At 44.1% G+C, this 24,623-nt stretch overlaps 1 protein-coding gene across 2 annotated transcripts in view; it reads left to right on the forward strand.

The window, feature by feature from the left end:
• LOC137445593 (poly(rC)-binding protein 3-like) overlaps window positions 1–24,623 on the forward strand; it is a 618,838-nt gene that overhangs the window by 388,361 nt on the left and 205,854 nt on the right. The window contains exon 3 of one of the 2 annotated variants that reach the window (XM_068147436.1): window positions 18,676–18,773. The exons of the other annotated variant lie outside the window; for it this stretch is intronic. The gene's annotated coding sequence lies outside the window, so the exon portion shown is untranslated. The remainder of the gene's footprint in view (window positions 1–18,675; window positions 18,774–24,623) is intronic. 2 annotated transcript variants of the gene reach the window in all.

Consider the following 24,623-nt stretch of genomic DNA (forward strand, 5'->3'; position numbering starts at 1 on the left):
ATATGGCATAAGCATATGCTATAACCAGGGAAACAAACGTATAGCCTGGCCCTTGTGTACCACAGGGGTGAGACCACACCCAGGTAGACTGTTTACCTGGACTCAGTGGCACCAGGATCCCCACCTGCCACCTCCAGAAAGGAGGGGGAACAAAGGAAGGTTACACACAGAGAAGTGTGTCCTAGAAATATCTGGGGCAAGATCCTGGCCATAAGCATCATTCACTACAGTCTGGATGAGGGAGATACTGGGCATAACAAAATATGTGGTGCAGGTGAAAGGAAACATGTTGCCAGAGATGTTGTTGAATCTTCTTTCAGTAAACTGAAGGGTAAAGAAGAGCTCAACAGAGACTGGTTTTCAAAGGGAAAGAGATCCGGTGGTAAGAGATGGTTTCTGAGTCTCAGGCTGTGCAGCCAATGTAATTAGGGCCATAGAATTTCTCAGGCATAAAGAGCAGTAAGTCTGCAGCTCCACAGGCAGCAGCATATACTTCACAGACCTTCTCTGGACCTTCACCTTCATTGCATATCTCATTTAGAGGCTTGTGTTTCTCTGTTTTTATTAATGACAGCAACTACTGTGTCATTGGCAAGCAGGCTGTGTTGATTAAAGGGTATGTTTAAAGGTATCATTTCACTTTCTGTTTTGCTATGGCCTTCCTGAGAATAGGGAACACTGCACTTGCCTGTCATCTTCTCTGCTGACAAATTATTCTCCCTTTGGCAACTTTTTTTCTTCTGCTTCTGTTTCCCTTGGAAAGAGAGCCAAGGAAGCCAGATTTGGCCCACATCTCTTTGCTAGTAGAGTGTACTCCAATTGCTGGCAGCTTGCATGAGCTGGAGGCAACAGGACAGGTTCAAGATAGTTCCTTACTGTCAGACTAGGAGCCATGCAGTAAGAAATTTCTTTCAGCTCCTTCTGTGTGGTCAGAATGCAGGCTGTTTGAATCATAGAATTCTTAGCTTGGGAGAGACCTCTAGGACCATCAAGTCCAACCTTCTACTCAGTATCTCCATAGAACAGAATAGAACCATAGAATTAACCAGGTTGGAAAAGACCTTTGAGATCATTGAGTCCAACCTATCATCCAGCACTATCACCCCATCCAGTCTCTTCCTGAACACCTCCAGTGATTATGACTCCACCACCTCCCTGGGCAGCACATTCCAATGGCCAATCTCTCTTTCTGTAAAGAATTTCTTCCTAACCTCCTCCCCTGGTGCAGCTTGAGACTGTGTCCTCTTGTTCTGGTGCTGGTTGCCTGGGAGAAGAGACCAACCCCCACCTGGCTCCAACCTCCCTTCAGGTAGTTGTAGACAGCAGTAAGGTCTGCCCTGAGCCTCCTGTTTTCCAGGCTAAGCAACCCCATTTCCCTCAGCCTCTCCTCACAGGGCTGTGCTTAAAAAACCTCCCCAGCTTTGTTGCCCTCCTCTGGACACCTTCCAGCAACTCAACATCTTTCCTAAACTGAGGAGCCCAAAACTGGACACAGGACTCAAGGTGTGGCCTAACCAGTGCTGAGTACAGGGGCACAATGACTTCCCTTCTCCTGCTGGCCACACTATTCCTGATCCAGGCCAGGATGCCCTTGGCCTTCTTGGCCACCTGGGCACACTGCTGGCTCATGTTCAGCCGGCTGTCAACCAGTATCCCCCAGGTCCCTCTCTGCCTGGCTGCTCTCCAGCCACTCTGACCCCAGCCTGTAGCACTGCATGGGGTTGTTATGGCCAATGTGTAGAACCTGGCACTTAGATATGTTGAATCTCGTGCCCTTGGACTCTGCCTATCTGTCCAGCCTGTCAAGGTCCCTCTGCAGAGCTCTCCAACCCTCTAACAGATCAACACCTGCCCTCAGCTTGGTGTCATCTGCAAATTTACTGATGATGGTCTCAATCCCCTCATCCAGGTCATCAATAATTGTGTGAGAGGCATGATATTTGGCAGGTCTTTCAGTTTAAACAAAGAGGTGGGGGGAGGAGGGGGGGGTGTCCTGCTGCAATTAGACCAAATATAAGCACACTGTGATAGTACTGATTCATAATACAGGAAATTTGTAGACTTGTCTATGAAACAGGCACTTCTTCAGCAGAAAATTACAGTATCTAATCTGTGTGTTACCTCCAGGGACTGAAAGGAGTTATTCATTCATTACCCATTTATGAGGTGGTTATTCATCTCCTAATGTGTCTAGAAGCTAAAATGACTGTTTACTTAGATGATGCCTTGAGGTAGTAAAGTTCCTGTAACAGCATGTTTCAGTCAGAATGAATTTACTGAAATCTACTAGTATAATTCTACACCTGTTCCACTTACAGACTCTACTAGTAACATAGCAACATCTGGTTTAACTCCTTGTTTCATTTTATGTATCACTGAATTAATTGGGGATAAGCCTGAACAGAGATTTTCACTGGGTAAAGGTACTCAGATTATCAAGAAGCACATGTTTAATGCAGATTATTTGATGATATTTTTAATAGACTACACCACTGTGCTGTATTCATCCACTTATGAACTAATTGTATCAAATAAACATAGGGGTTCTTTTTTCCTTCACTTTCTACATTATGTTATAGTCATACACATGAAAAGGACCACAAGAAATTACCAGGACAGTTTTCTCACCCTGTGGCAGGCTTGTCTTTAGCAGAGGGTTCAAAAACTTTAAGGGCAGTTTAGGCAGCAAGAGAAATGTTGTTACTACAACAGTTCAGGTTCTTACCTGCAAAGAAAGTTTTTCTTCACTTCATTGAATCCTCCTTCTATGGTGTACTCTCAGTATTTTCTGTCATAGCATCATAGAATCAATAAGAGACCAACACCCACCTGGCTACAACTACACTTCAGGTAGATGTAGATGGCAATAAAGTCTCACAGAATATTCAGAAAGTAATGGCATGGATCACACGGATCCAGGGTGACCTTCTGTCATTGCTGAGGCTGCAGCATTCTTCAGGAATAAACTGATCCTTTCTAAAGAAGATGGATAAATGACCTCCTGTGGTACTTCCCACCTCCCTTTCTGTTATGTATTTATAAGCATCATAGAAAATAATTTTTGAGAAGGGGTTTATAGAAGGATAGTTTGGTAACTTCAAGTGCTTGAGAGAAGTTCATCTTAAGTGTGAAGCAGAAGGCTGGAGAAAGCACAAACATGTGACTGAATAATCAGCAATTAGGTATATAAAGGGTTTTCCATTCCTTTAAGCATTTCGTTGTCTGTTCCAACCTAACTTCAGATTCGTGCAAATAAATACTCCTTCCCCAAAATTTTGTGTGGGGTTTTTGTTTAAGATATCATTTTGACTAATTGAATATAAAGTCCTTGCAATACTTGTCTTTGGAAAAATAGGATATCATAGTTTGTTCTTGAGGTGATACTACCCAAAAGTTTTTTATGTGTTTCTATTTAACTTGCTGCTTACTGCTGAGTAATTTCCAGCTTTTCAGGTGAATTACATAGATTAATTTCTTTCTGTCTTAACAGAGCTACTTTGCAGCTTAACAGCTACAGTTAGTGATTCAAAAAGTGTGTGCAGAGTAGGAGCTTCAGAAAATGGAGGTGACTTGGTGTCTCCTTAGTAGTGATAGAAGTACTCTTTTTCTTGCTGACATGAGAGAACACTGCTTTTAAAATTCAGTTTTGTACTCATTATTCCTTTCCCTTTTCTTAGTGGCATCCATCCTCTTAATATTGAACATAGAACAGAAGAACATGGAACATGAAACCTGAATCCACTCTCAAAAGAAAGAGGACCTGTAAGGTCTTTCTGCTGGTGTCCCTCTATTAAATTAAATTAAATATAATAAATTAAATAACAATAATAATAAATAATAAATTAAATAGCAAGCTCCAATAATAATAAATAATAAATTAAATAACAACCTCTGCGTTCAGATACCAAGAAAATGTCAAAGTTCCAGAGAGTAGAACATAGCTGCATTTGTCTTCCAATAAAATAAGAGACCTCAGAAAATGTACACCACACAAGCCACAGACTATAAAGGGCTGTGGGTAGAGGGTGCACTTTTTTCATCCCTGCTTTCCCATAGTTTTTAACATATGTGTTCAGCTTAGACTTGACTTTAAGGAACAAGCCACATCCAATCCTTTTTTGAACACCTCCAGGGACGGTGACTCCATCACCTCCCTGGGCAGCTCATTCCAATGGCTAACAACTCTCTCTGTGAAGAACTTTCTCCTCACCTCAAGCCTAAACTTCTCCTGGGGCAGCTTCAGACTGTGTCCTCTTGTTCTGTCACAGGTTGCCTGGGAGAAGAGACCAACCCCCTCCTGGCTACAACCTCCCTTCAGGTAGTTGTAGAGAGCAAGAAGGTCTCCCCTGAGCTTCCTCTTCTCCAGGCTAAACAACCCCAGCTCCTTCAGCCTCTCCTCGTAGGGCTTGTGCTCGAATCCTCTCCCCAGCTTCATTGCCCTTCTCTGGACACGTTCAAATGTCTCGATGTCTTTCTTAAACTGAGGGGCCCAGAACTGGACACAGTACTCAAGGTGTGGCCTAACTAGTGCTGAGTACAGGGGCACAATGACTTCCCTGCTCCTGCTGGCCACAGTATTTCTGATGCAGGCCAGGATGCCATTGGCCTTCTTGGCCACCTGGGCATACTCCTGGCTCATATTCAGCTGGCATTTAAAGCAATGGTTTAGTTAGTCATGAAAAGTTAGGTGATAAGATGGACTTGATGGTCTCTGAGTTCTTTTCCAACCTTATTGATTCTTTGATTCTAGTACCTGATAGAATCAAAGCTGTGTAGAAATAGTTCCCTGGTTTACTGAAGCTGTCTTATCATTGTATTTTTGTAAAGTATTCTTCTAAGGAATGTAAACATGAGAGCATTGATATGCTTATATAGTAAAATTAAAACATGAATTTTGGTAGGGACTCAATACTTCGGAAATAAGGTGCAGCAGAGCAAATGTGAAATGTTTCCAAAGTTCTGTGGGAAATTGGGTGAATTCTGATTTTCTGGTTTGGTTTATCTTCCTGAAGGGTTTACTGTGATAGCTGGAAATTTATTGATTGAATCTGCATCACTCAAAGAAGCAAATTAGTGCTTTGCTGTCAGATGCTGTAATGAAGTTCCATGCTGTGATTTGGCCTGTTTCAGCAAGAAAATTGCTCTTTTTTTCACTGCCTTGTCTTATTTGTTTTACTTTTGATGCACAGCAGTAACATTCTCACTCTGTTTACAGCAGTACTTCGAGACAGTCATTGTTCAAATGATAGAAAAAGGTGAATTATAAGGGACATGCTTGTTTCATTTGTGCTGTAGCCAAATCACAAGTGAAAACTTGGATTTCTATTAGCCTGATCTCATCACTAGTTGAAATCCCTGGAAATGTCAGTTAGTGACTAGGGCTTGTGCGGGCAAGTGGAGTGCCACAGCTGTGGTGGTCAAAACATGTGTGGGACCCAATTCTGCATGCATCTGGACTGATATGATGCTACATAATTATGGGTTTTTGTAATCCATAGCAAAGAGAAGCCCATAATTTATAGGATCTTTTGAAATAAATGGAGTTATGACACTATCAGTAGGTAACCAAAACAACATTTGTGAGTAATGTTGAAATGTGTTATGGTTTTGTTTGCCACCAGTGGCACATATTTCTGAACCTAGCATGGTACAAATGCATTTCTGATCCCTCTTTCTTGATCTTGTAGATCCAGTCAAACTAAACAGACTAAACTCTTACTATAATCAACAAATATTTTGACCCAATTACCGGTGCCATTAATATGAATTTCTCTTTGTATTAAGCATCTCTAAAATCTAATCTCTATCAAAAACTCACACCTACAAAATACTGAGGAAAGCAAGCTTCTTCAAATGCCAGTTATGGGAAAAAAACAAAAACAAACCCCACAAATATATGAGAGTGAAGTAAAATTCTTACAGTAAACTAGAACTTCCTTTTACAGATGATGCCTAACTCACTTTTTTTCTCTTTGGTCCATCCAAGACTATGGCCTATGCTGTATGTAAGCCAATTTCATGGTGAGAGATAGCCCTAATCACAGAACATGAACATTTTAAACTGACAAGGTTTCAAGGAAAGGTCATTACAGCTGAAGAAGCATTTGAAAATGTTCACATTTCACTATACCTATGAGGACAATCACAGTGCTCAAATTAGTTAAAAAAAAACTGTTCTTAGTTTGTCCTGTATTTCTCTTTAATGTCTAGAAATATTAAGATTTTATATATTCATCAGGAAGGGGTGTCCTTTGATGTTCAGAAAGCCACCTCAGGAAATAATGAGGAGGCTCAAGGCATCTTCTGATCAACAGCATACGTACAACTGAGGGAGGTGGGGCTATTCAGTTTAGAGAAGAGAAGGCTGCAAGGAGACTTCATTGTGGTCTTCCAGTATGTGAAGGGAGGCTACAAGAAAGCTGGGGAGGGACTTTGTAGGGTGTTAGGGAGTGATAGGGAATGGAACAAAACTAGAAATGGGTAGATTCAGATTGGATATTAGGAAGAAGTTCTTTCCCATGAGAGTGGTGAGACACTGGAACAGGTTGCCCAGGGAGGTGGTAGAAGCCTCATCCCTTGAGGTTTTGAAGGCCAGGCTGGATGTGGCTGTGAGCAGCCTGATCTAGTGTGAGGCATCCCTGCCCACGGCAGGGGATTGGAACTAAATGATCTTTGAGGTCTCTTCCAACCCTAAAAATTCTGTGTTTTTTATGTTATGATTACCTGTGATTGTCCTGCCAGCATGCTAAGACCACCCTCTGGAAAGGCAGAGCAGTTCCTAGGCTGCAAGCCAGTTGAGTTGCTCTGGTTGCCTACAGGGACAGCTTGCAAAATGCTAGCAACCCCTTGTGGTTGCTTTCTGAACTTGTTTTATACAATATGCAAACCACCAAGCCTTAGCAGGGTGAGAGTCCAGCACTGAATGATTTTTGACTTGTGCTACCTCACTAGCAAGGGTTGAACCAATGTAGCGCTGAAGTTAATGGTCTTAAGGTTATTTATACTAATTGAAAATGTGACCCAGTGTGTTCAGATATGTCTTGAGAATGCAGTTCAAAAATCTCTTACATTTAACTGCCCAGTTTTTATGCTTTTGACTCTCACTTCAGTGCATCCCTTCAATAATCTGCTTTAGAGTTCACTAGGAATTATTTATGTTTGCAGCGATGGAGGCTAGTTCCTCCCTCAGCCATGAGACAGGAGGGCATAGAGGATATTCCTAATGCTCTGTTATTGGCATAAATACCAGTGCTTGAGTGCACTGGGAAAAGAGAAGCTGACAAAATGCAGTGTGGAAAGTTAACAGTTTACACTAACTGTAATGGTATCTGCTATGCTAATATCAGGAAAAGAAGATATATTCTCTGCTGTTGCTGTGTTTCTGGTTACAATCCTCAGTCCCAAAAATAATAAGACATTTGCAATTTAAATGAGACTGAAAAGTTGCCAAAAGCAAAAGCAGCCACGCTTGCTCATGTTCATTTCTAAGTTTCAGCTTGCCAACATGTGGCTAAAAGTCAAGCATGCAAAGCTCCACTATAAATACAGAAAGAGGTATTGGAGGCTGGTTAGTGTCCCAAAATCATAGCAATCTCCTGCTGCAGGTGGCCTGAGATAAGTTTGGAAGGTGGCACCTAGGAAATACAATCAATAAAGAATAAAATAAGAAGGCTCTTTTCTACTGAGTATCCCATCAAGACAGTAACTGAGGGAAATTCTGTGTCCAGTTCTGGGCCCCTCAGTTTAAGAAAGACATCGAGACACTTGAACGTGTCCAGAGAAGGGCAATGAAGCTGGGGAGAGGCCTTGAGCACAAGCCCTGCGAGGAGAGGCTGAAGGAGCTGGGGTTGTTTAGCCTGGAGAAGAGGAGGCTCAGGGGAGACCTTCTTGCTCTCTACAACTACCTGAAGGGAGGTTGTAGCCAGGAGGGGGTTGGTCTCTTCTCCCAGGCAACCTGTGACAGAACAAGAGGACACAGTCTGAAGCTGCCCCAGGAGAAGTTTAGGCTTGAGGTGAGGAGAAAGTTCTTCACAGAGAGAGTTGTTAGCCATTGGAATGTGCTGCTCAGGGAGGTGGTGGAGTCACCATCCCTGGAGGTGTTCAAGAGGGGATTGGATGTGGCATTTGGTGCCATGGTTTAGTAGTCATGAGGTGTTGGGTGACAGGTTGGACTTGATGACCTTTGAGGTCTTTTCCAACTTTATTGATTGTATGATTCTGTGTTCAAGGTGCAGATGTATATGCAGGTATCTCATGATCCCTGATCTTCAGGTTTCACCTTTTAAATCTACATTAAGGACCAATTTGTTACTAAAGCATGCTTCACAGCTAAAAATATGTATTGGTTAAAAAGAAAAAGCAGCTTCCTACCTAATTCTCAATTACTATTTAAGACACTTAAATATTTAGAGTGATTTCTCTTTTCAGTATAAATACTGTGGTGATTCAAAGAACTTTTATGTTTCTGAAGAGTTTTCAGTTGTAGTGTAACGGAGTCAGAGTGGCTGGAGAGCAGCCAAACAGAAAGGGACCTAGGAGTACTGATTGACAGCCAGCCGAACGTGAATCAGGAGTGTGCCCAGGTGGCCAAGGAGGCCAATGGCATCCTGGCCTGCATCAGAAATAATGTGGCCAGCAGGAGCAGGGAAGTCCTTCTGCCCCTGTACTCAGCAGTGGTTAGGCCACACCTTGAGTACTGTGTCCAGTTCTGGGCCCCTCAATTTAAGAAGGACATTGGGACACTTGAACGTGTCCAGAGAAAGGGCAACAAGGCTGGGGAGAGACCTCGAGCACAAGCCCTGTGAGGAGAGGCTGAGGGAGCTGGGATTGTTTAGCCTAGAGAAGAGGAGGCTCAGGGGAGACCTTACTGCTCTCTACAACTACCTGAAAGGAGGTTGTATCCTGGTGGGGTTTGGTCTCTTCTCCCAGGCAACCTGTGACAGAACAAGAGGACACAGTCTGAAGCTGCACCAGGGGACATTCAGGCTCGAGGTGAGGAGAAAGTTCTTCACCGAGAGAGTCATTCATCATTGGAATGTGCTGCCCAGGGAGGTGGTGGAGTCGCCATTCCTGGAGGTGTTCAAGAGGGGATTGGACGTGGCACTTGGTGCCATGGTTTAGTAGTCATGAGGTCTGTGGTGACAGGTTGGACTTGATGATTTTTGAGGTCTTTTCCAACCTTATTGATTCTGTGACTCTATGATTACTCAGCATCTGTCTCAGTCCAGAGATGGTAATGCTGTTGCATCTCAAAGCACAAGGATGTCAGCCTTAATGGTAGTAGATTTGAGCAGAAAGGGTCATATTTCCCTTAGGCCTCGCTGTCTCTCCTTGAAAAGTGGAATAAACAAGCTAATACTAGGTCTGCTAGACATAAGCAAGGTCCTGCTAACTTCAGCTTATGCAAACTGCACAGCTAAGGGAACAAGGAAATATTTGATCCACAGGCTTAATGTTCTGCCCCCATCAGCATGTGTTGTGCCAGAGTCACACATTGCTCTCCTGAAGGCTTATGCTTCCACCAAGGCATAGTGTTTCTTGGTTCTTGTGCCTCATGCAGGCCACTGTCCTGCTGTAGCCTTATCTTGCAGATTTTCCTGGGAGTGCCAGTGAAATCAATATGACTATTGAGTGGGTTTGGTAGTGACCTGGCTGGTGTAACAGACTGACTTAGTGGTCAGTAGGTCGAGGGAGGTTCTCCTCCCTCTCTACTCTGCCTTGGTGAGGCCACATCTCAAATATTGTGTCCAGTTCTGGGCCCCTCAGTTCAAGAAGGACCTCAGGGAACTGCTTGAAAAAGTCAAGCACAGAGTCACAAAAATGATGAAGGGAGTGGAACATCTCCGTTATGAGGAGAGACTGAGGGAGCTGGGGCTCCTTAGCTTGGAGAAGAGGAGACTGAGAGATGACCTCCTTCAGGTTTATAAATATGTAAAGGGTGAGTGCCAAGAGGATGGAGCTGGGCTCTGCTCTGTGATGCCAAATTACAGGACAAGGGGCAGTGGGTGGAAGTTGAGGCATAGGAAGTTCCATGGAAACAGCAGGAAGGATTATTTCCCTGTGAGGGTGACAGAACACTGGAACAGGCTGCCCAGGGGAGTTGTGTACCCTCTCTCTCAGGAGATATTTAAGACCTGCCTGGATGTGTTCCTGTGTGACCTGGTATAGATGATCCTGCTCTGGCAGGGGGGTTGGACTGGATGATCTCTCAAGGTCCCTTCCAGCCCCTAACATTCTGTGATTCTGTGATTCCTTGTCTTACAGACAAACCTGCCCTGGAGCTGGATGGCAGGAGCTGGCCAGCAGTAATCCCACAGTTTGCTATCCCTGACCACCTTTCCTTCTATAGAGCCATAGTTTTGTCAATCAGTTTTTCTTTTTCATCTCTTTAGAGGAGCTAGAGACAGCTATGGAAGGTGAGGGAAGCATAATTTTTAAAAGGAATCCTGGTTTTGTACATCAACACCACAACAACAGCTTAGCTATTGAAAGGTGGGATACAGGTGGGAAGGGAGTAGTTTAGGCTCATAATCAGGCACTTACAAGCCAAGTGGGATTCTGCATCACATATTCTGTGCAAGGTCACATTAGTGATCAAATAGGACCCACTGATATTTGCATAAGAAGGTAATTTGTAACCAGTGGAAAGATAGGATAGGATAGGATAGGATAGGATAGGATAGGATAGGATAGGATAGGATAGGATAGGATTGGATTAACCAGGTTGGAAGAGACCTTCAAGATCATTGTGTCCAACCTATCATCCAGCACCACCTAATCTTCTAAACCATGCAGCCAAGCACCCTATCAAGTCTCCCCCTGAACACCTCCAGTGAAGGTGACTCCACCACCTCCTCAGGCACCCCATTCCAACAGCCAATCACTCTCTCTGTGTAGAACATCCTCCTAACCTCCAGCCTAAACCTCCCCTGGCACAGCCTGAGACTGTGTCCTCTTGTTCTGGTGCTGGTTACCTGGGAGAAGAGACCATCCTTTGCCTGTCTACAACCTCCCTTCAGGTAGTTGTAGAGAACAATAAGGTCACCCCTGAGTATCCTCTTCTCCAGGCTAAACAACCCCAGCTCCCTCAGTCTCTCCTCACAGGGCTTGTGTTCCAAACCCCTCACCAACTTTGTTGCCCTTCTCTGGATGCATTCCAGTAAGTCAACATCCTTCCTAAACTGAGGGGCCCAGAACTGGACACAGGACTCGAGGTGTGGCCTAACCAGTGCAGTGTACAGGGGCAGAATGACCTCCCTGCTCCTCCTGGCCACAATATTCCTGATGCAGGCCAGGATGCCATTGACCCTCCTGGCTGCCTGGGCACACTGCAGGCTCATGTTCAGCCTACCATCAACCAGCACCCCCAGGTCCCTCTCTGCTTGGCCGCTCTCCAGCCACTCTGACCCCAGCCTGTAGCACGGCATGGGGTCGCTGTGGCCAACATGCAGAACCCAGCACTTGGATGTGTTAAATCTCATGCCATTGGATTCCGATCCTTGGATTTCCCTTTGGCATGGGGAAGGGTGAGGTGGACTTCTGCATGCAAGTTAAATTGTGGGAGCATCACTGTGCTTCTACATGGCTGAACTGCCTACAACAATAGGATACAGCACCATTTTCTTGGAAACATAGCAGGTAAAATTGTTAAGCAGTCGTGAGAAGACTGAAATCTAGATTGCAGTATAAGCAAATGACCTGCTGCTCTAAATTGTACCTTTACAGACAGATTTGCTTACTGCTTGCAATATGTTATTTATCAGGTGTATAAGCTGTAGATTGATCAAAATTATTTGTTTCCATTTATATCTTGTTGGGAAACTGTTGGAGATCACTGTTTGAAGGAAGTAAATTAATGCCAATCATTCTCATATGTGGAATGAGGAAATTTAAGATTTATTACTCTTGTAGTTTTCAGCTGAGTTATTTAACTAAAATCACAGCTGAAAAGGCGGGATTTTCCCCACCATTTAACTGGAAATACTTAATGTAGCCAGAGATCAATATTGATGGTTGAATGGATGAAATGACATTTCAAGTATTGCAACACACAGTAAGGATAACTTAACAGTATGATTGGGAATGTGTGACATATATCAGGGATGTCAGCTGACCATATCAATGAAAACCTGCTCATCTTAATCATGAATGGTTTCAAGGAGGTCTTTGAATGATATTCTGTTGTAATGTAAGGCCACTGATTTCACATATTTAAGTGAAATGGGATTGTGCCCGTGGATTCTTATAATATGGAATTTGGCCAAGGATTTTAGTCCTGGAATAAAAACAGTTCATTGAAGTGATACTGGGATAACAATTTTTCTTCCTAGGATACTTACATTTCCTGTACAGTTAGTTCTCTGTGCAAATTGTTGTGTAATGATTGTTTGGTTTCTCTGTGCTGAAGAGTGGTTCTTAAATGGGTGTCATTTTTGTGATGTAAGGAACAACTTTCAGCAATTCACTGTGAGACTTTTCATCTGAGACACAGAATCACAGAATCAACCAGGTTGGAAAAGACCTCAGAGTTTATCAAATCCAACCTATTACCTAACACCTCCTGACAACTAAACCATGACACCAAGTGTCACATCCAATCCATTTTTGAACACTTCCAGGGTTGATGACTCTACCACTTCCCTGGGCAGCACATTCCAATGGCCAATTACTCTTTCTGTGAAGAACTTTCTCCTCACCTCGAGCCTAAACTTCCCATGGCACAGCTTCAGACTGTGTCCTCTTGTTCTGGTGCTGGTTACTAGAGAGAAGAGACCAACTCCAACCTGTCTACAACCTCCTTTCAGGTAGTTGTAGACAGCAATAAGTTCTCCACTGTGCCTCCTCTTCTCCAGATTAAACAACCCCAGCTCCCTCAGCCTCTCCTCACAGGGCTGTGCTCCAGACCTCTCCCCAACCTCATTGCCCTTTTCTAGACACATTCAAGTGTCTTAATGTCCTTCTTAAATTGAGGACCCCAGAAGTGGACACAGTACTCAAACTGTGGCCTAAGCGGTGCTGAGTCCAGGGGCACAATGTCTTCCCTGCTCCTACTGGCCACCCTATTTCTGATACAGGCCAGGATGCCATTGGCTTTCTTGGCCACCTGGGCACACTGCTGGCTCATGTTCAGCATCATAATGATTTCAGTAGCCACAGCTAATTTCGGAGGTAGAGCAGTTTAGCAGGTAACACACCACCATGAAGGTTAAGTAAGCCTCAGGTATGTGACATGGGGAAATTAATGTTATTTCTATGCCATTGCCTATTAAAGATGTGTCATCTGTGTGAGTCTGCAGGGATGGAACTTGCACAGCATGTAAAATATCTAACATTAATTTTATTTCCAGTTCTACCATTTTTATTTCAAGGCCTGATCTCAGCTTCTTTTTGCAGGATTTTGATTCCTACTGCAGAAGCAAAGGATAACTCTGGAAGCACTTAATACTTCTCCTGAGCAATGTAGCACAGTAAGCATGCTAGAATTTTGTGAGTCGAGATAGGGTACTAACAAGACACAGTCTGCAGAGATTCCCTGTTCTTAACTATTACTCATCAGTCTACTGTGTAGAGGTTGTCTTCTACAGAGTGTCAGTGCAATAACCCTTGTTCTTTGTTCTCTGCACAGCCTTCCCTAGCTGTCAGTCCAATCTTGTCAAACGAGGATACTATGCTATGCTCTTTTTTTGGTCCACCCTGCCCATCACAGGCTGAGTTGAATCTGCTGGTATATATTCAATACCATGCTGCTGTCATACCAGCTTCAGAATGAAAGGGCTGGCTAGAGCAAAGTAAAATGAGGCTTGAGGTTCAGACTGTAACATGAGAGGTTTCCTGTTCTGGTTGCTATTTCCAGGTTTTGGGGTGTTGAGCCTTTCCAGTGGGCAGGCTGCAGCTCAGGGGGTGGTGGAGTCCCTGGCTTCTGATGCTGTTTCTGCATTTTCCTGATCTTTTTCTGCAAACAGGCTAAGGTAATTCTGCATTGTATTAGAATAGAATAGAATAGAATAGAATAGAATAGAATAGAATAGAATAGAATAGAATAGAATAGAATAGAATAGGTTGGAAGAGACCTTCAAGATCATCGTGTCCAACCTATCATCCAACACCACCTAATCAACTAAACCATGGCACCAAGCACCCTACCAAGTCTCCTCCTGAACACCGCCAATGATGGTGACTCCACCACCTCCCCGGGCAGCCCATTCCAATGAGCAATCATTCTCTCTGTGTAGAATTTCTTCCTAACATCTAGTCTGAACCTCCCCTGCTGCAGCTTGAGACTGTGTCCTCTTGTTCTGGTGCTGGTTGCCTGATAGAAGACACCAACCTCTTCCTGTCTACAACCTCCCTTCAGGTAGCTGTAGAGAGCAATAAGGTCTCCCCTGAGCCTCCTCTTCTCCAGGCTTATCAATCCCAGCTACCTCAGCCTGTCCTCATAGAGCTTGTGCTCCAAACCCCTCCCCAACTTTGTTGCCCTTCTCTGGACACGTTCCTTTTTACACTCTGTATCTCAAGCCAGGGTTTTTTTTGTGTGTTACTTTGCCTCCCATCTGTGGGGGGTAAAGGGGTTTAGAGAGTGGGCTGTGTTAATCTAGGACACTCCCCAAAACAATGCTTACTGAACTGTATAACATTCTTAATATGTATCTTTGCATGGCATATGCTCTTATGAAACTAAATTGGGGCAATTAGAGAAGTTTTGCCTGAATCTTGTTTCCTGACATACCAGCATATTCCTCAATGAAATACCAGATTGCTTCTGGATGAGGGAGCACAGTATCTGCTGCCTATGATTACTCACATGCTTACTGATTTTGGGGTATTGCCCTCAGTTTAGGAGGGACGTTGGCTTGCTGGAAAGTGTCCAGAGAAGGGCAATGAAGTTGGTGAGGGATGTGGAGCACAAGCCCTATGAGGAGAGGCTGAGGGAGCTGGGGTTGCTTAACCTGGAGAAGAGGAGACTCAGGGGAGACCTTATTGCTCTCTACAGCTACCTGAAGGGAGGTTGTAGACAGGCGGATGTTGGTCTCTTCTCCCAGGCAAGCAGCACCAGAACAAGAGGACACAGTCTCAGGCTGCACCAGGGGGAGGTTTGGGCTGGATGTTAGGAAGAAGTTCTACACAGAGAGAGTGATTGCCCATTGGAATGGGCTGCCCAGGGAAGTGGTGGAGTCAGCATCACTGGAGGTGTTCAGGGGGAGCCTTGATGGGGTGCTTGGTGCCATAGGTTAGTTGTTTAGGTGGGTTGGATTGGTTGATGGGTTGGGCACAGTGATCTTCAAGGTCTCTTCCAACCTGGTCTGGTCTATTCTACTCTACTCTATTCTATTCTATTCTATTGTATTCTATTCTATTCTATTCTATTCTATTCTATTCTATTCTAAGTATAACAGCATTATCAGAAGCAGGCAGGAGAGTTCTCTAGCACAATGGCCATGAAAAATCTCAGTTTGGACAAACTGACAAACAAGGATCAAATAAAGGAGTCAGCTGGGAAAGCTTGAAATCTTTTCCTCTCTTGCCACAGATACTGTGGTATTGTCTCTCTCTCTAAATGAGATAACAATAGGGAAGCCTCAGGGCAGATTGTCCGCTTCAGCTATCTTGGGGAGTCTTTCTCAGCTTATTAAAGGTGGCTGATCCATTCTAATGCAATGTCAAAGGTCTTTGGGACTTAAAAAATCCTCTGTGTGTGGTATTGGAAGGGCAAAGAAAAACTTATCAACCCTGCCATATGTTATCTTTTCAAATGGAACAGAAGTTCTTCCAACTTTGTTGATTCTATGATTCTTAGGAAAACTGGGGGGAGAGGGGAAATGTACTTGGGTTTATGAAACTTAAACCAAATGAAACCATTCCAGGTAGTTGTCCAAACTCACAGCAAATACAATCATTCTAATTGTTTGCCCCCCATGGCTCTTTCACTCAAAACTCCTTTAACAATATAGCAGCATTTGTACAGATTACATGTTAACAATAGCAAATTCGTTCTCTTATAGACAAAAATGATTCACTGCTGCTATGACACTTGACAAAAAAAAATCTAGTAGATCCAAACAGCTATTTGGCTTGATGACATTTCAATTAATTTAATGAAGAGCTGAGAAATATTTACTTAGATGCACAAGGAAGTGCTGTGCTTTGCTGAATATTTTGTACACGCACAAAAATCATGGAATCATAGAATCAATAAGGTTGGAAGAGACCTCAAAGATCATCAAATCCAGCCTGTCACCCAACACCTCATGACTACTAAACCATGGCATCAAGTGCCACATCCAGTCCTCTCTTCAACACCTCCAGGAATGGTGACTCCACCACCTCCCTTGGCAGCACATTCCAATGGCCAATTACTCTCTCTGTGAAGAACTTTCTCCTCATCTCGAGCCTAAACTTCCCCTGGTGCAGCTTGAGACCGTGTCCTCTTGTTCGACCAATCTCTTCCTGGCTACAACCATTCAGGTGCAAACTAACATAGTATCCCTGTAGTGTTTATTATTTGGTCATTATTCATTCACCTGTCTTTCTGGACTGTTGTTTTCATCCATTCAATAAGGAGAAACATGATGGTTTCTATGAGGTGGCCATTCATAAACAGTAACATTCTTCCCATGTGATAAAGCACACAAGGCAGAAGTCAAAACAGTTATTAATAATGCACAAACTATAACAAACAGCTAATAACCTATATGCCAAAAATGTGCTGTCCAAATAATTCAGTGCAATAATGAACAAATTCATCGGCAGAAATCTGTTTATTAACAACTTGGAAGTGGGAAATAGGGTTGGATAATAGATGTTGACTTGCTGGAACATGTCCAGAGAAGGGCAATAAAGCTGGGGAGAGGCCTCAAGCACAGCCCTGTGAGGAGAGGCTGAGGGGTTGCTTATCCTGGAGAAGAGGAGGCTCAGGGGAGACCTTATTGCTGTCTATAAGTACCTGAAGGGAGGTTGCAGACAGGCTGGGGTTGGTCTCTTCTCCCAGGCAACCATCACCAGAACAAGAGGACACAGTCTCAAGTTGCACCAGGGGAGGTTTAGACTGGATATTAGGAAAAAATTCTTCATAGAGAGAGTGATTGGCCATTGGAATGTGCTGCCCTGGGAGGTGGTGGAGTCACCGTCCCTGGAGGTGTTTAGGAGCAGACTGGATGGGGTGAGGGACAGGGATCTGCTGGAGAGAGTCCAACAGATTGCTACCAGGATGATGAAGGGACTGGAGCATGTGCCCTATGAGGAGAGGCTGGGAGCCCTGGGGCTGTTTAGGTTGGAGAAGAGAAGACTGAGAGGGGATTTAATAAATGTTTATAAATATCTGAGGGCTGAGTGTCAAGAGGGAGGGGATAGGCTTTGCTCAGTTGCACCCTGTGATAGGACAAGTGGCAATGGATATAAACTACAGCAGAGGAAGCTCCACCTCAACGTGAGGAGGAACTTCTTCACTGTGAGGGTCACAGAGCACTGGAACAAGCTGCCCAGGGAGGTTGTGGAGTCTCCTTCTCTGGAGACTTTCAAGACCCATCTGAGTGTGTTCCTGTGTGACCTGTGCTAGATTCTATGGTCCTGCTCTGGCAGGGGGGTTGGACTTGATGATCTTTGGAGGCCCCTTCCAATCCCTAACATCCTGTGATCCTGTGATGGTGATATTATAATTATCATTGTATCAATTTTTTTTTTTTTACTACTCTGGATGGGTTTTTAAGGTCTCCAAAAATAAAAGCCTTCATCTATTCTAACTACCCTAGCATGTGAAGCTGCACAGGAGGACCAGGAAAACTAGGAATTTTCTGCCCTCAGAAACTTCCTTGCATATTAGCTGAAGGCACAGTGTGCTTTCTAACATATGCATGTTGTGAACCAGTTCACAATACAGCAAACAAACTGTAGTCCATTGTTTGAAAAGCATTTAGGGACAAGATTTTGAAAGACAGGGAACTGCTTGAAAGAGTCCAGCACAGAGTGACAAAGGTGATTAAGGGAGTGGAACATCTTCCTTATGAGGAAAGGCTGAGGGAGCTGGGGCTCTTCAGCTTGGAGAGGAGAAGACTGAGAGGTGACCTTATTAATGTTTATAAATATGTGAAGAGTGTGTGTCAGGAGGATGGAGTCAGGCTTTTCTCATTGGTGTCCAATGATAGGATAAGGGACAATGGATGCAAGCTGGAGCATAGGAAGTTCCAGTGAACATAAAGAATAACTTTTTAACTGTGAGGATGACAAAACACTGGAAGAGGCCGCCCAGAGTGGTTGTGGAGTCCTTCTCTGGAGATGTACAACACCAGACTAAATGCATTCCTGTGTGACCTACTCTAGGTGCTCCTGCTTTGGCAGGGGAGTTCAACTCAATGATTCTTTCAAGGTGCCTTCCACCCCCTAACATTCTGTGATTCTATGATTTTATGTGATTTATATTTTATGTCATTTACTTGAGCAGATTGGTTTACTAAGCCAGAAAGGAGACAATTTGTTCATCTTTACTGTTCTCTCACAACTGGAACAGCTCACAAATGCAAATATACAATAGAATCAGAATTGTTCTGTTCTGCTGTGCACTCCAGGAAGCCTGATCTGAGCAGTTCAACTTGTAGAAGTCCACAAGCAGGTTATTTTGACAAGTTTGGGGTTAATTTTTGATAGGTGATGTAATTGCTAGTCATTGATTATTCTTCTTTTCAGGGCATACTCACCACCTTTAAAATATCTTGAGACTGCACAGTGACTGCAAAAACTGATCCACCACAGCAGTTTTTTAAATACCACTGGTCTTCTAGCAAGTAAGTTCCTCATTCAGCTTTATTTTTCCCTCGTGTTCCTGACTTTTGCTTAATCCTTGTATTTACTGTTGTGGTGGTTTGAGCTTTAACTGGGATTTAAGAGCTCAGATGGGGGCAAGACTGAGAATCCCTCCCTTCTTACTCCCCCTCCTCTCTCCAGATTGAGAGAAAAAGAAAGGGAAGGAGCAAATCTACCAAGAAATAGTTTGGAGTTGGTTTGGAAGTAGAGAGGCAAAAATTTTCTTTAAACTATATATATAGTTTATATATATATTTATATATATATATATATATATATATATATATATATATATATATATATATCTCACAATAATATATATGTGTATATATAACAATAACAGGAAGGGTTCACAAGGGTAAGGAACAAGGATGGATGGGGAAAATATGTATACAAAACCAGTCCTTTGAAGTCCTTTGAAGAGGCATGGATGTAGCAAAGAGGAGGAGGACCAGGCCTGACCATGTGGCAGAGAAGCAGGAAGCCAGCAGCAGTCCTCTCATCCAGGCAAGACAGGAGCAAAAGAGAGCAAATGCCTGCAGTGTCTTCCTTTTTATAGGCTTGCTGGACAAGGAGGGGGAGTGGAACAGACTAACTCAGTTTCCCAGGAGGAAAACCCCCTCCGGGGAGGGCAAACCTCTCACAAGCCCTCCCTGCCCCCTGCTTTCAGGATAGCATAATCCATCACAACTATAAAGACAACCATGTTAATTTCCTGGTCAAGTGAACATGAATTCAAATTGAATAGTATGAAAATTATTTTAATCATTCCCAGGTAGAATGAAACCTATCAATAGTACAGATATAACTGAGATAAAGTACTGACTCAGCTGATTATTCCTACTTTTAATGCCAGTGGGACTGCCAGTGTATCTCTGGATTCACAGATTGTACTGGGTTGGAAAGGACCCTCAAAGGTCCTTACCCAACCCTCTTGTTCAACCCTCCCTGCAGTCAGTAGGGACACCATCAACTAGATCAGGCTGTCCAGGGCCACATTGAGTCTGATCTTGAATGTCTCCAGGGACAGGGCCTCAACCATAACCCTGAGCAATCTGTTCCAGTATTTTAACACTCTTATTGTAAAGAACTTCTTCTTTATGTCCAACCTACCTCTATCCTGCTCCACTTTAAAACCATTGCCCCTCATCCTATTGCTACAAGCCCTTCTAAATAGTTCCTCCCCAGCCTTTCTGTAGGTGGTCCCAGAGCCCCCTCTTCTTCAGGTGGAACAGCCCAAATTCTTTCTCCATAGGAGAGGTGCTCCAGCCCTCTGTTCATCTTTGTGGTCCTACTCTGGACCCACTCCAGCAGGTGTATGTCTCTCTTGTGTTGGGGGCCCCAGAGCTGGACACAGTACTCCAGGTGAGGTCTCTCCAGAGCAGAGCAGAGTGGCAGAATCACCTCTCTTGACATGCTGGCCAAACTTATTGTGATGTAGCCCAGAATGTGTGTGGCCTTCTAGGCTTCAAGTGTGTGTTGTTGGCTCCTGTCCAGATTCTCATCCACCAGTCCTCTCCCATCCCAAAGTCCTTTTCTGCAGGGCTGCTCTCAGTTTCATCATCCCCCAGCCTGTATTGATATTGAGGGTTGCCCTGACCTAGGTACAGGACCTTTCACTTTGCCTTGTTGAACCTCATGAAATTCTCCTTAGCTCTCCTCTCCAGCCTGTCCAGGTCCCTCTGGATAGCATCTCATCCTTCAGTCTTACCAACTGCACCACTCATCTTGGTATCATCTGCAAACTTGCTGAGGGTGCCCTCAATCTTGCTGTATACATCATTGAAGATATTGAACAGCACTGGTCCCAATACAGACCCTTTAAGAACAGCACTCATTTCTTGTCTCCATACTAGCCTTTGTATGCAATCATTCAACCAACTCCTTGTCCCCTGCACAGTCCCCCCATCAAATCCATATCTTTCCAGCTTAGAGAAGGATGTTTTGGAGGCACTGTGTCAATGTCTTTAAGGCATAGGGAAGTCTTTAAGGCACAGGAAATTTGGAGTGAACACAGAAAGATTATAAATAAAAACCATTAGTCTCTGGCCTAACAATTCTCCAGGAACAAGTGCAATTATGTAGACAGATGGTGCTGACCTGAAACACCTTTCCCCACAGTGTGGTGGTTGCTCAGCACAGAGCACTGCTGAACAGACAGATACGGTTTCAACGTTGTCAGGAAGGAAGGTACCTGCCCATGGTGTGACAGAGCACTCACTTACTGGGCTGACAGGTATAACAAATAAAGATCTTCACCCCTGGAGATGCTGAGCACATGTGACACCTGTCTCTGTTAAGTCAGAGTTTTTTCAGGTGAATGAATGAGTAAAAATGAAGGGTCACAGTCACCTGACAAGGGGCATGGAGAGGGGACTGCTGAATGAGGAATTCAGTTCTAGGGAACCTCTAATCAGGCAAGAAATGCCAGGGGCACTGGACACAAAAAGGCAGAAATTCACCCCAGTTCTTGTGTCTTAAACTTGTATTCAAGGGTTACTTTTCCACTCAGAGTCTTTGTGTTGGAGCAGGTACTGTCTGCCTGCCTCTCTGCCCGATGCTGAACCACAGGCAGCACCATCCTCCCTGCAAGAAAGAAAAGCTCTTCACATCTCTTCCTTCCTCTCCAGAAATGCCTGTGGCCCCAGGCCGACAACATTTCTACTGTGGCCGGATAGAATGTGGGTGCAGAGGATCAAACATTTCCTTTACCTGGTAGTAGAGGCAAGTAAAAAGCCTTAGCTGCAGTTACAATCAAGTTCCTTGAGCAGGGGACGCTTTGTAGGGGTGCTCAGGCAAGAGATGAGTGGGCAGGTCCTGATGGAGTGTCAGGTCCCATAGTCACTGCTCTCCTCCTCACAGTCTCTCTTGTTCCTCAATGATCTCAGGGACTTACTACTGTCTAATTTCTGGCATCTAAGTGAGGATGCTAAGTTCAGAGGTACCATCACCTCAGGCTCTTCCAGTTAACATAAGGAAGGAATACTGGGATGGCAAGACCTTGAAGAACCCTGGTGCATTTAAGGCCTGAGTGGGCTTTTAGAGGTGTTTGTTTTTATCCATTGTCAGCCAAAGGCAACTGTTCCCCTGAATTAAGAGCTTTGGTTAAGTGCCTAAAGGCAAGCAGAATCACTGTGATCTTCCATTCTCAGTCCTGTAAGTGAAGAAAATGGTCTCTGCTCCTTACAGTGCACAGACAGGCTGCTGCTCCTTCTGCTCCACTCCTCTCCAGCAGCAAAAAGACCTGAGTCTCAGAGATTTGGGTCCCTCCAGACTCCTTACACAGGCACAAATCATGGATGATCAGCAGCAGTCCTAGCAGTGAGTAAGGGAACCTGGTCTGGGAGAGTCTGTGGAGTCATCATGCCCTGTCTTGACCCTTTGGCTGCAGACCAGGCTAGTGCTGCATCACCCAAACCATTAAAAATAGAATAAATTGATGTTGCTGTAGACATGATCCTTGGGGGTGTGGTGTATGTCTGTAACACCCTTCTTCCAGCAGCTACTCCTGGGACTCTGGCAAAGGGCTGTGATTCCTGGCAACCCAAAGAATTTGGGTCAGGGAGCAATGTGTTTACTGTCTTTTTAAGGAGTGCCACTTCCAAACATGACTCCCTCCATTCTGATATGATGGGATAGACCCAGTCTAGCTTAGGAGAAAGTCTGATAAATGTAGTCCTATGTAGCTCAGCATGAATATTATTTTTGTATTGTAGTCCTAATAACCAGTGAAAAGATAACAGTGCTTGTTAGCTTCAACAAGGCCAAATGCCAGGTCCTGCACTTGGGTCACTACAGGCTCAGGCAAGTGTGGCTGGAGAGCTGTCTGGCAGAAAGGGACTTGGGGGTTATAATCAACAAGCAACTGAAGGTGAGCAGGCAGTGTGCCCAGGTGGCCAAGAAAGCCAATGGCATCCTGGCTTGGATTAGAAATGCTTTGGTCTGGCAGGAGTAGGGAACTGATTGTCCCCTTGCACTCAGCACTGATGAGGCCACACCTCGAGTATTGTGTCCAGTTTGGGGCACTTCAATGCAGGAGAGATGTGGAGGTGCTGGAGCCAGTGCAGAGGAGGGCAATGATGCTGGGGAAGGGCCTGGAGAATAAATCTGATGAAGAACAACTGAAGGAGCTGGGGCTGTGCAGTTTGGAGAAGAGGAGACTGAAGGGAGACCTCATTGGTCTCTACAACTACCTGAAAGGATGTTGTGGAGAGGCTGGTGCTGGTCTCTTCTCACAGGTGATTAGTGACAGAACAAGGAGGAATGGCCTCAAGCTACGACTGGGTAGGTTTAGACTGGGCATTAGGAAAAACTTTTTCACAGCAAGAGTGGTCAGGCATTGGAATGAGCTGCCCAGAAAGGTGTTTGAGTCACCAGCCCTGGATGTGTTTAAAGGTCTCTTCTTCCAGGCAACCAGCACCAGAACAAAAAGACACAGTCTCAAGCTGTGGCAGGGGAGGTTTAGGCTGGATGTTAGGAAGAAATTCTTCACAGAAAGAGAGATTGACCATTGGAATGGGCTGCCCGGGGAGGTGGTGGAGTCACTGTCATTAGAGGTGTTTAGGAAGAGACTGGATGGGGTACTTGGTGCCATGGTTTAGTTGATTAGATAGTGTTGGATGATAGGTTGGACTTGATGATCTCCAAGCTCTTTTCCAACCTGGTTAATTCTATTCTATTCTATTCTATTCTATTCTATTCTATTCTATTCTATTCTATTCTATTCTATTCTATTCTATTCTATTCTATTCTATTCTATTCTATTCTCATCTGGATGTAGTGCTTGGGAATATGGTTTAGAGCTGGACCTTGTAGAGTAGGGTTATTGGTTGGACTTGGTGATCCTGAGGGTCTACAGCCTGAATGTTTCTGTGATTCTGTGATTAGGCAGATACCGAAACAGACTTTGCCTGTCTTGTCAGGGTGCAAATGAGTAAAGACCCAGTAGTACAGTTCATTAGGAAGGAAATAGACCATTTAATTATCCTAAGAAAACTCTCTTCCTCTTTTTTTTTTCCCTTTTGTTCCTGTTGGGTTTTTTGTTTGTTTTTTTTTGCTAATGGTTGTAGTTTTCTTAGTTGTCACTGAGATTTATACACTGCCATAGAAGTGCAAAGCACCTGTCTCCTGACCTGTCAGCTTCATCAGGCTTGGGGAACTGAGGAGGAAAAGCAGAAGAAAATATGTGAATATAATTACTACAATACTGAATTATGCTATGCTGCCATATGCACTTGAACTGGTTTCAAAACAAACCCCCCCAGTTTTGTCTCTGCACTTATTGTGCATGATTGTTTGAACTTAAACTCTCTCTCTGCTTTGCATAAGGAATTATTTTTAAAAAGAGAAAAACAAACCTTTCTTCTTTTATTTACAAGCAGTGTTGTGTCCCTGTGCCCTAAATCTTGCTAGTTGGAAGAGTGGGAGGGAAAGCAATTTAATTAAGTTAACTTTATTGACCTGCTGGAGCTGTTGTTTAATAGCATGGCTCCCTGGAGTGTAGTGCAGGTAAATTGAATGAATGCCACAGAAAATCACTTCCCTGCATTGCATGGTTCCAACCTCTGCCAGGCAGTTTGGGATAAGTAGCCAATCAGGTAAAAAGGTTTTTCCAGCCTTGCTGGGTAGGATGGCATTTCCCATTATGCTCAGAACAAGGTGCAGAGCGTTACCTATGCATTCTTCTGACCATATCAAGAGGCATAACTGGGGTTGTGTGTTACACTCAGCTGCTGCATTTGCAAGGCACCTTTGTGGATTGGCTCTTCAGCCATGTATCCAAAAATACCTTTTTTTAGGAAAGAGGAAAAACTAGTATGTCAATCTGAATA

Source organism: Melanerpes formicivorus, unplaced genomic scaffold (assembly GCF_026170545.1).
Source record: "Melanerpes formicivorus ecotype bairdi unplaced genomic scaffold, bMelFor1.0.p_v2 SCAF_15, whole genome shotgun sequence".
NCBI lineage: Eukaryota > Metazoa > Chordata > Aves > Piciformes > Picidae > Melanerpes > Melanerpes formicivorus.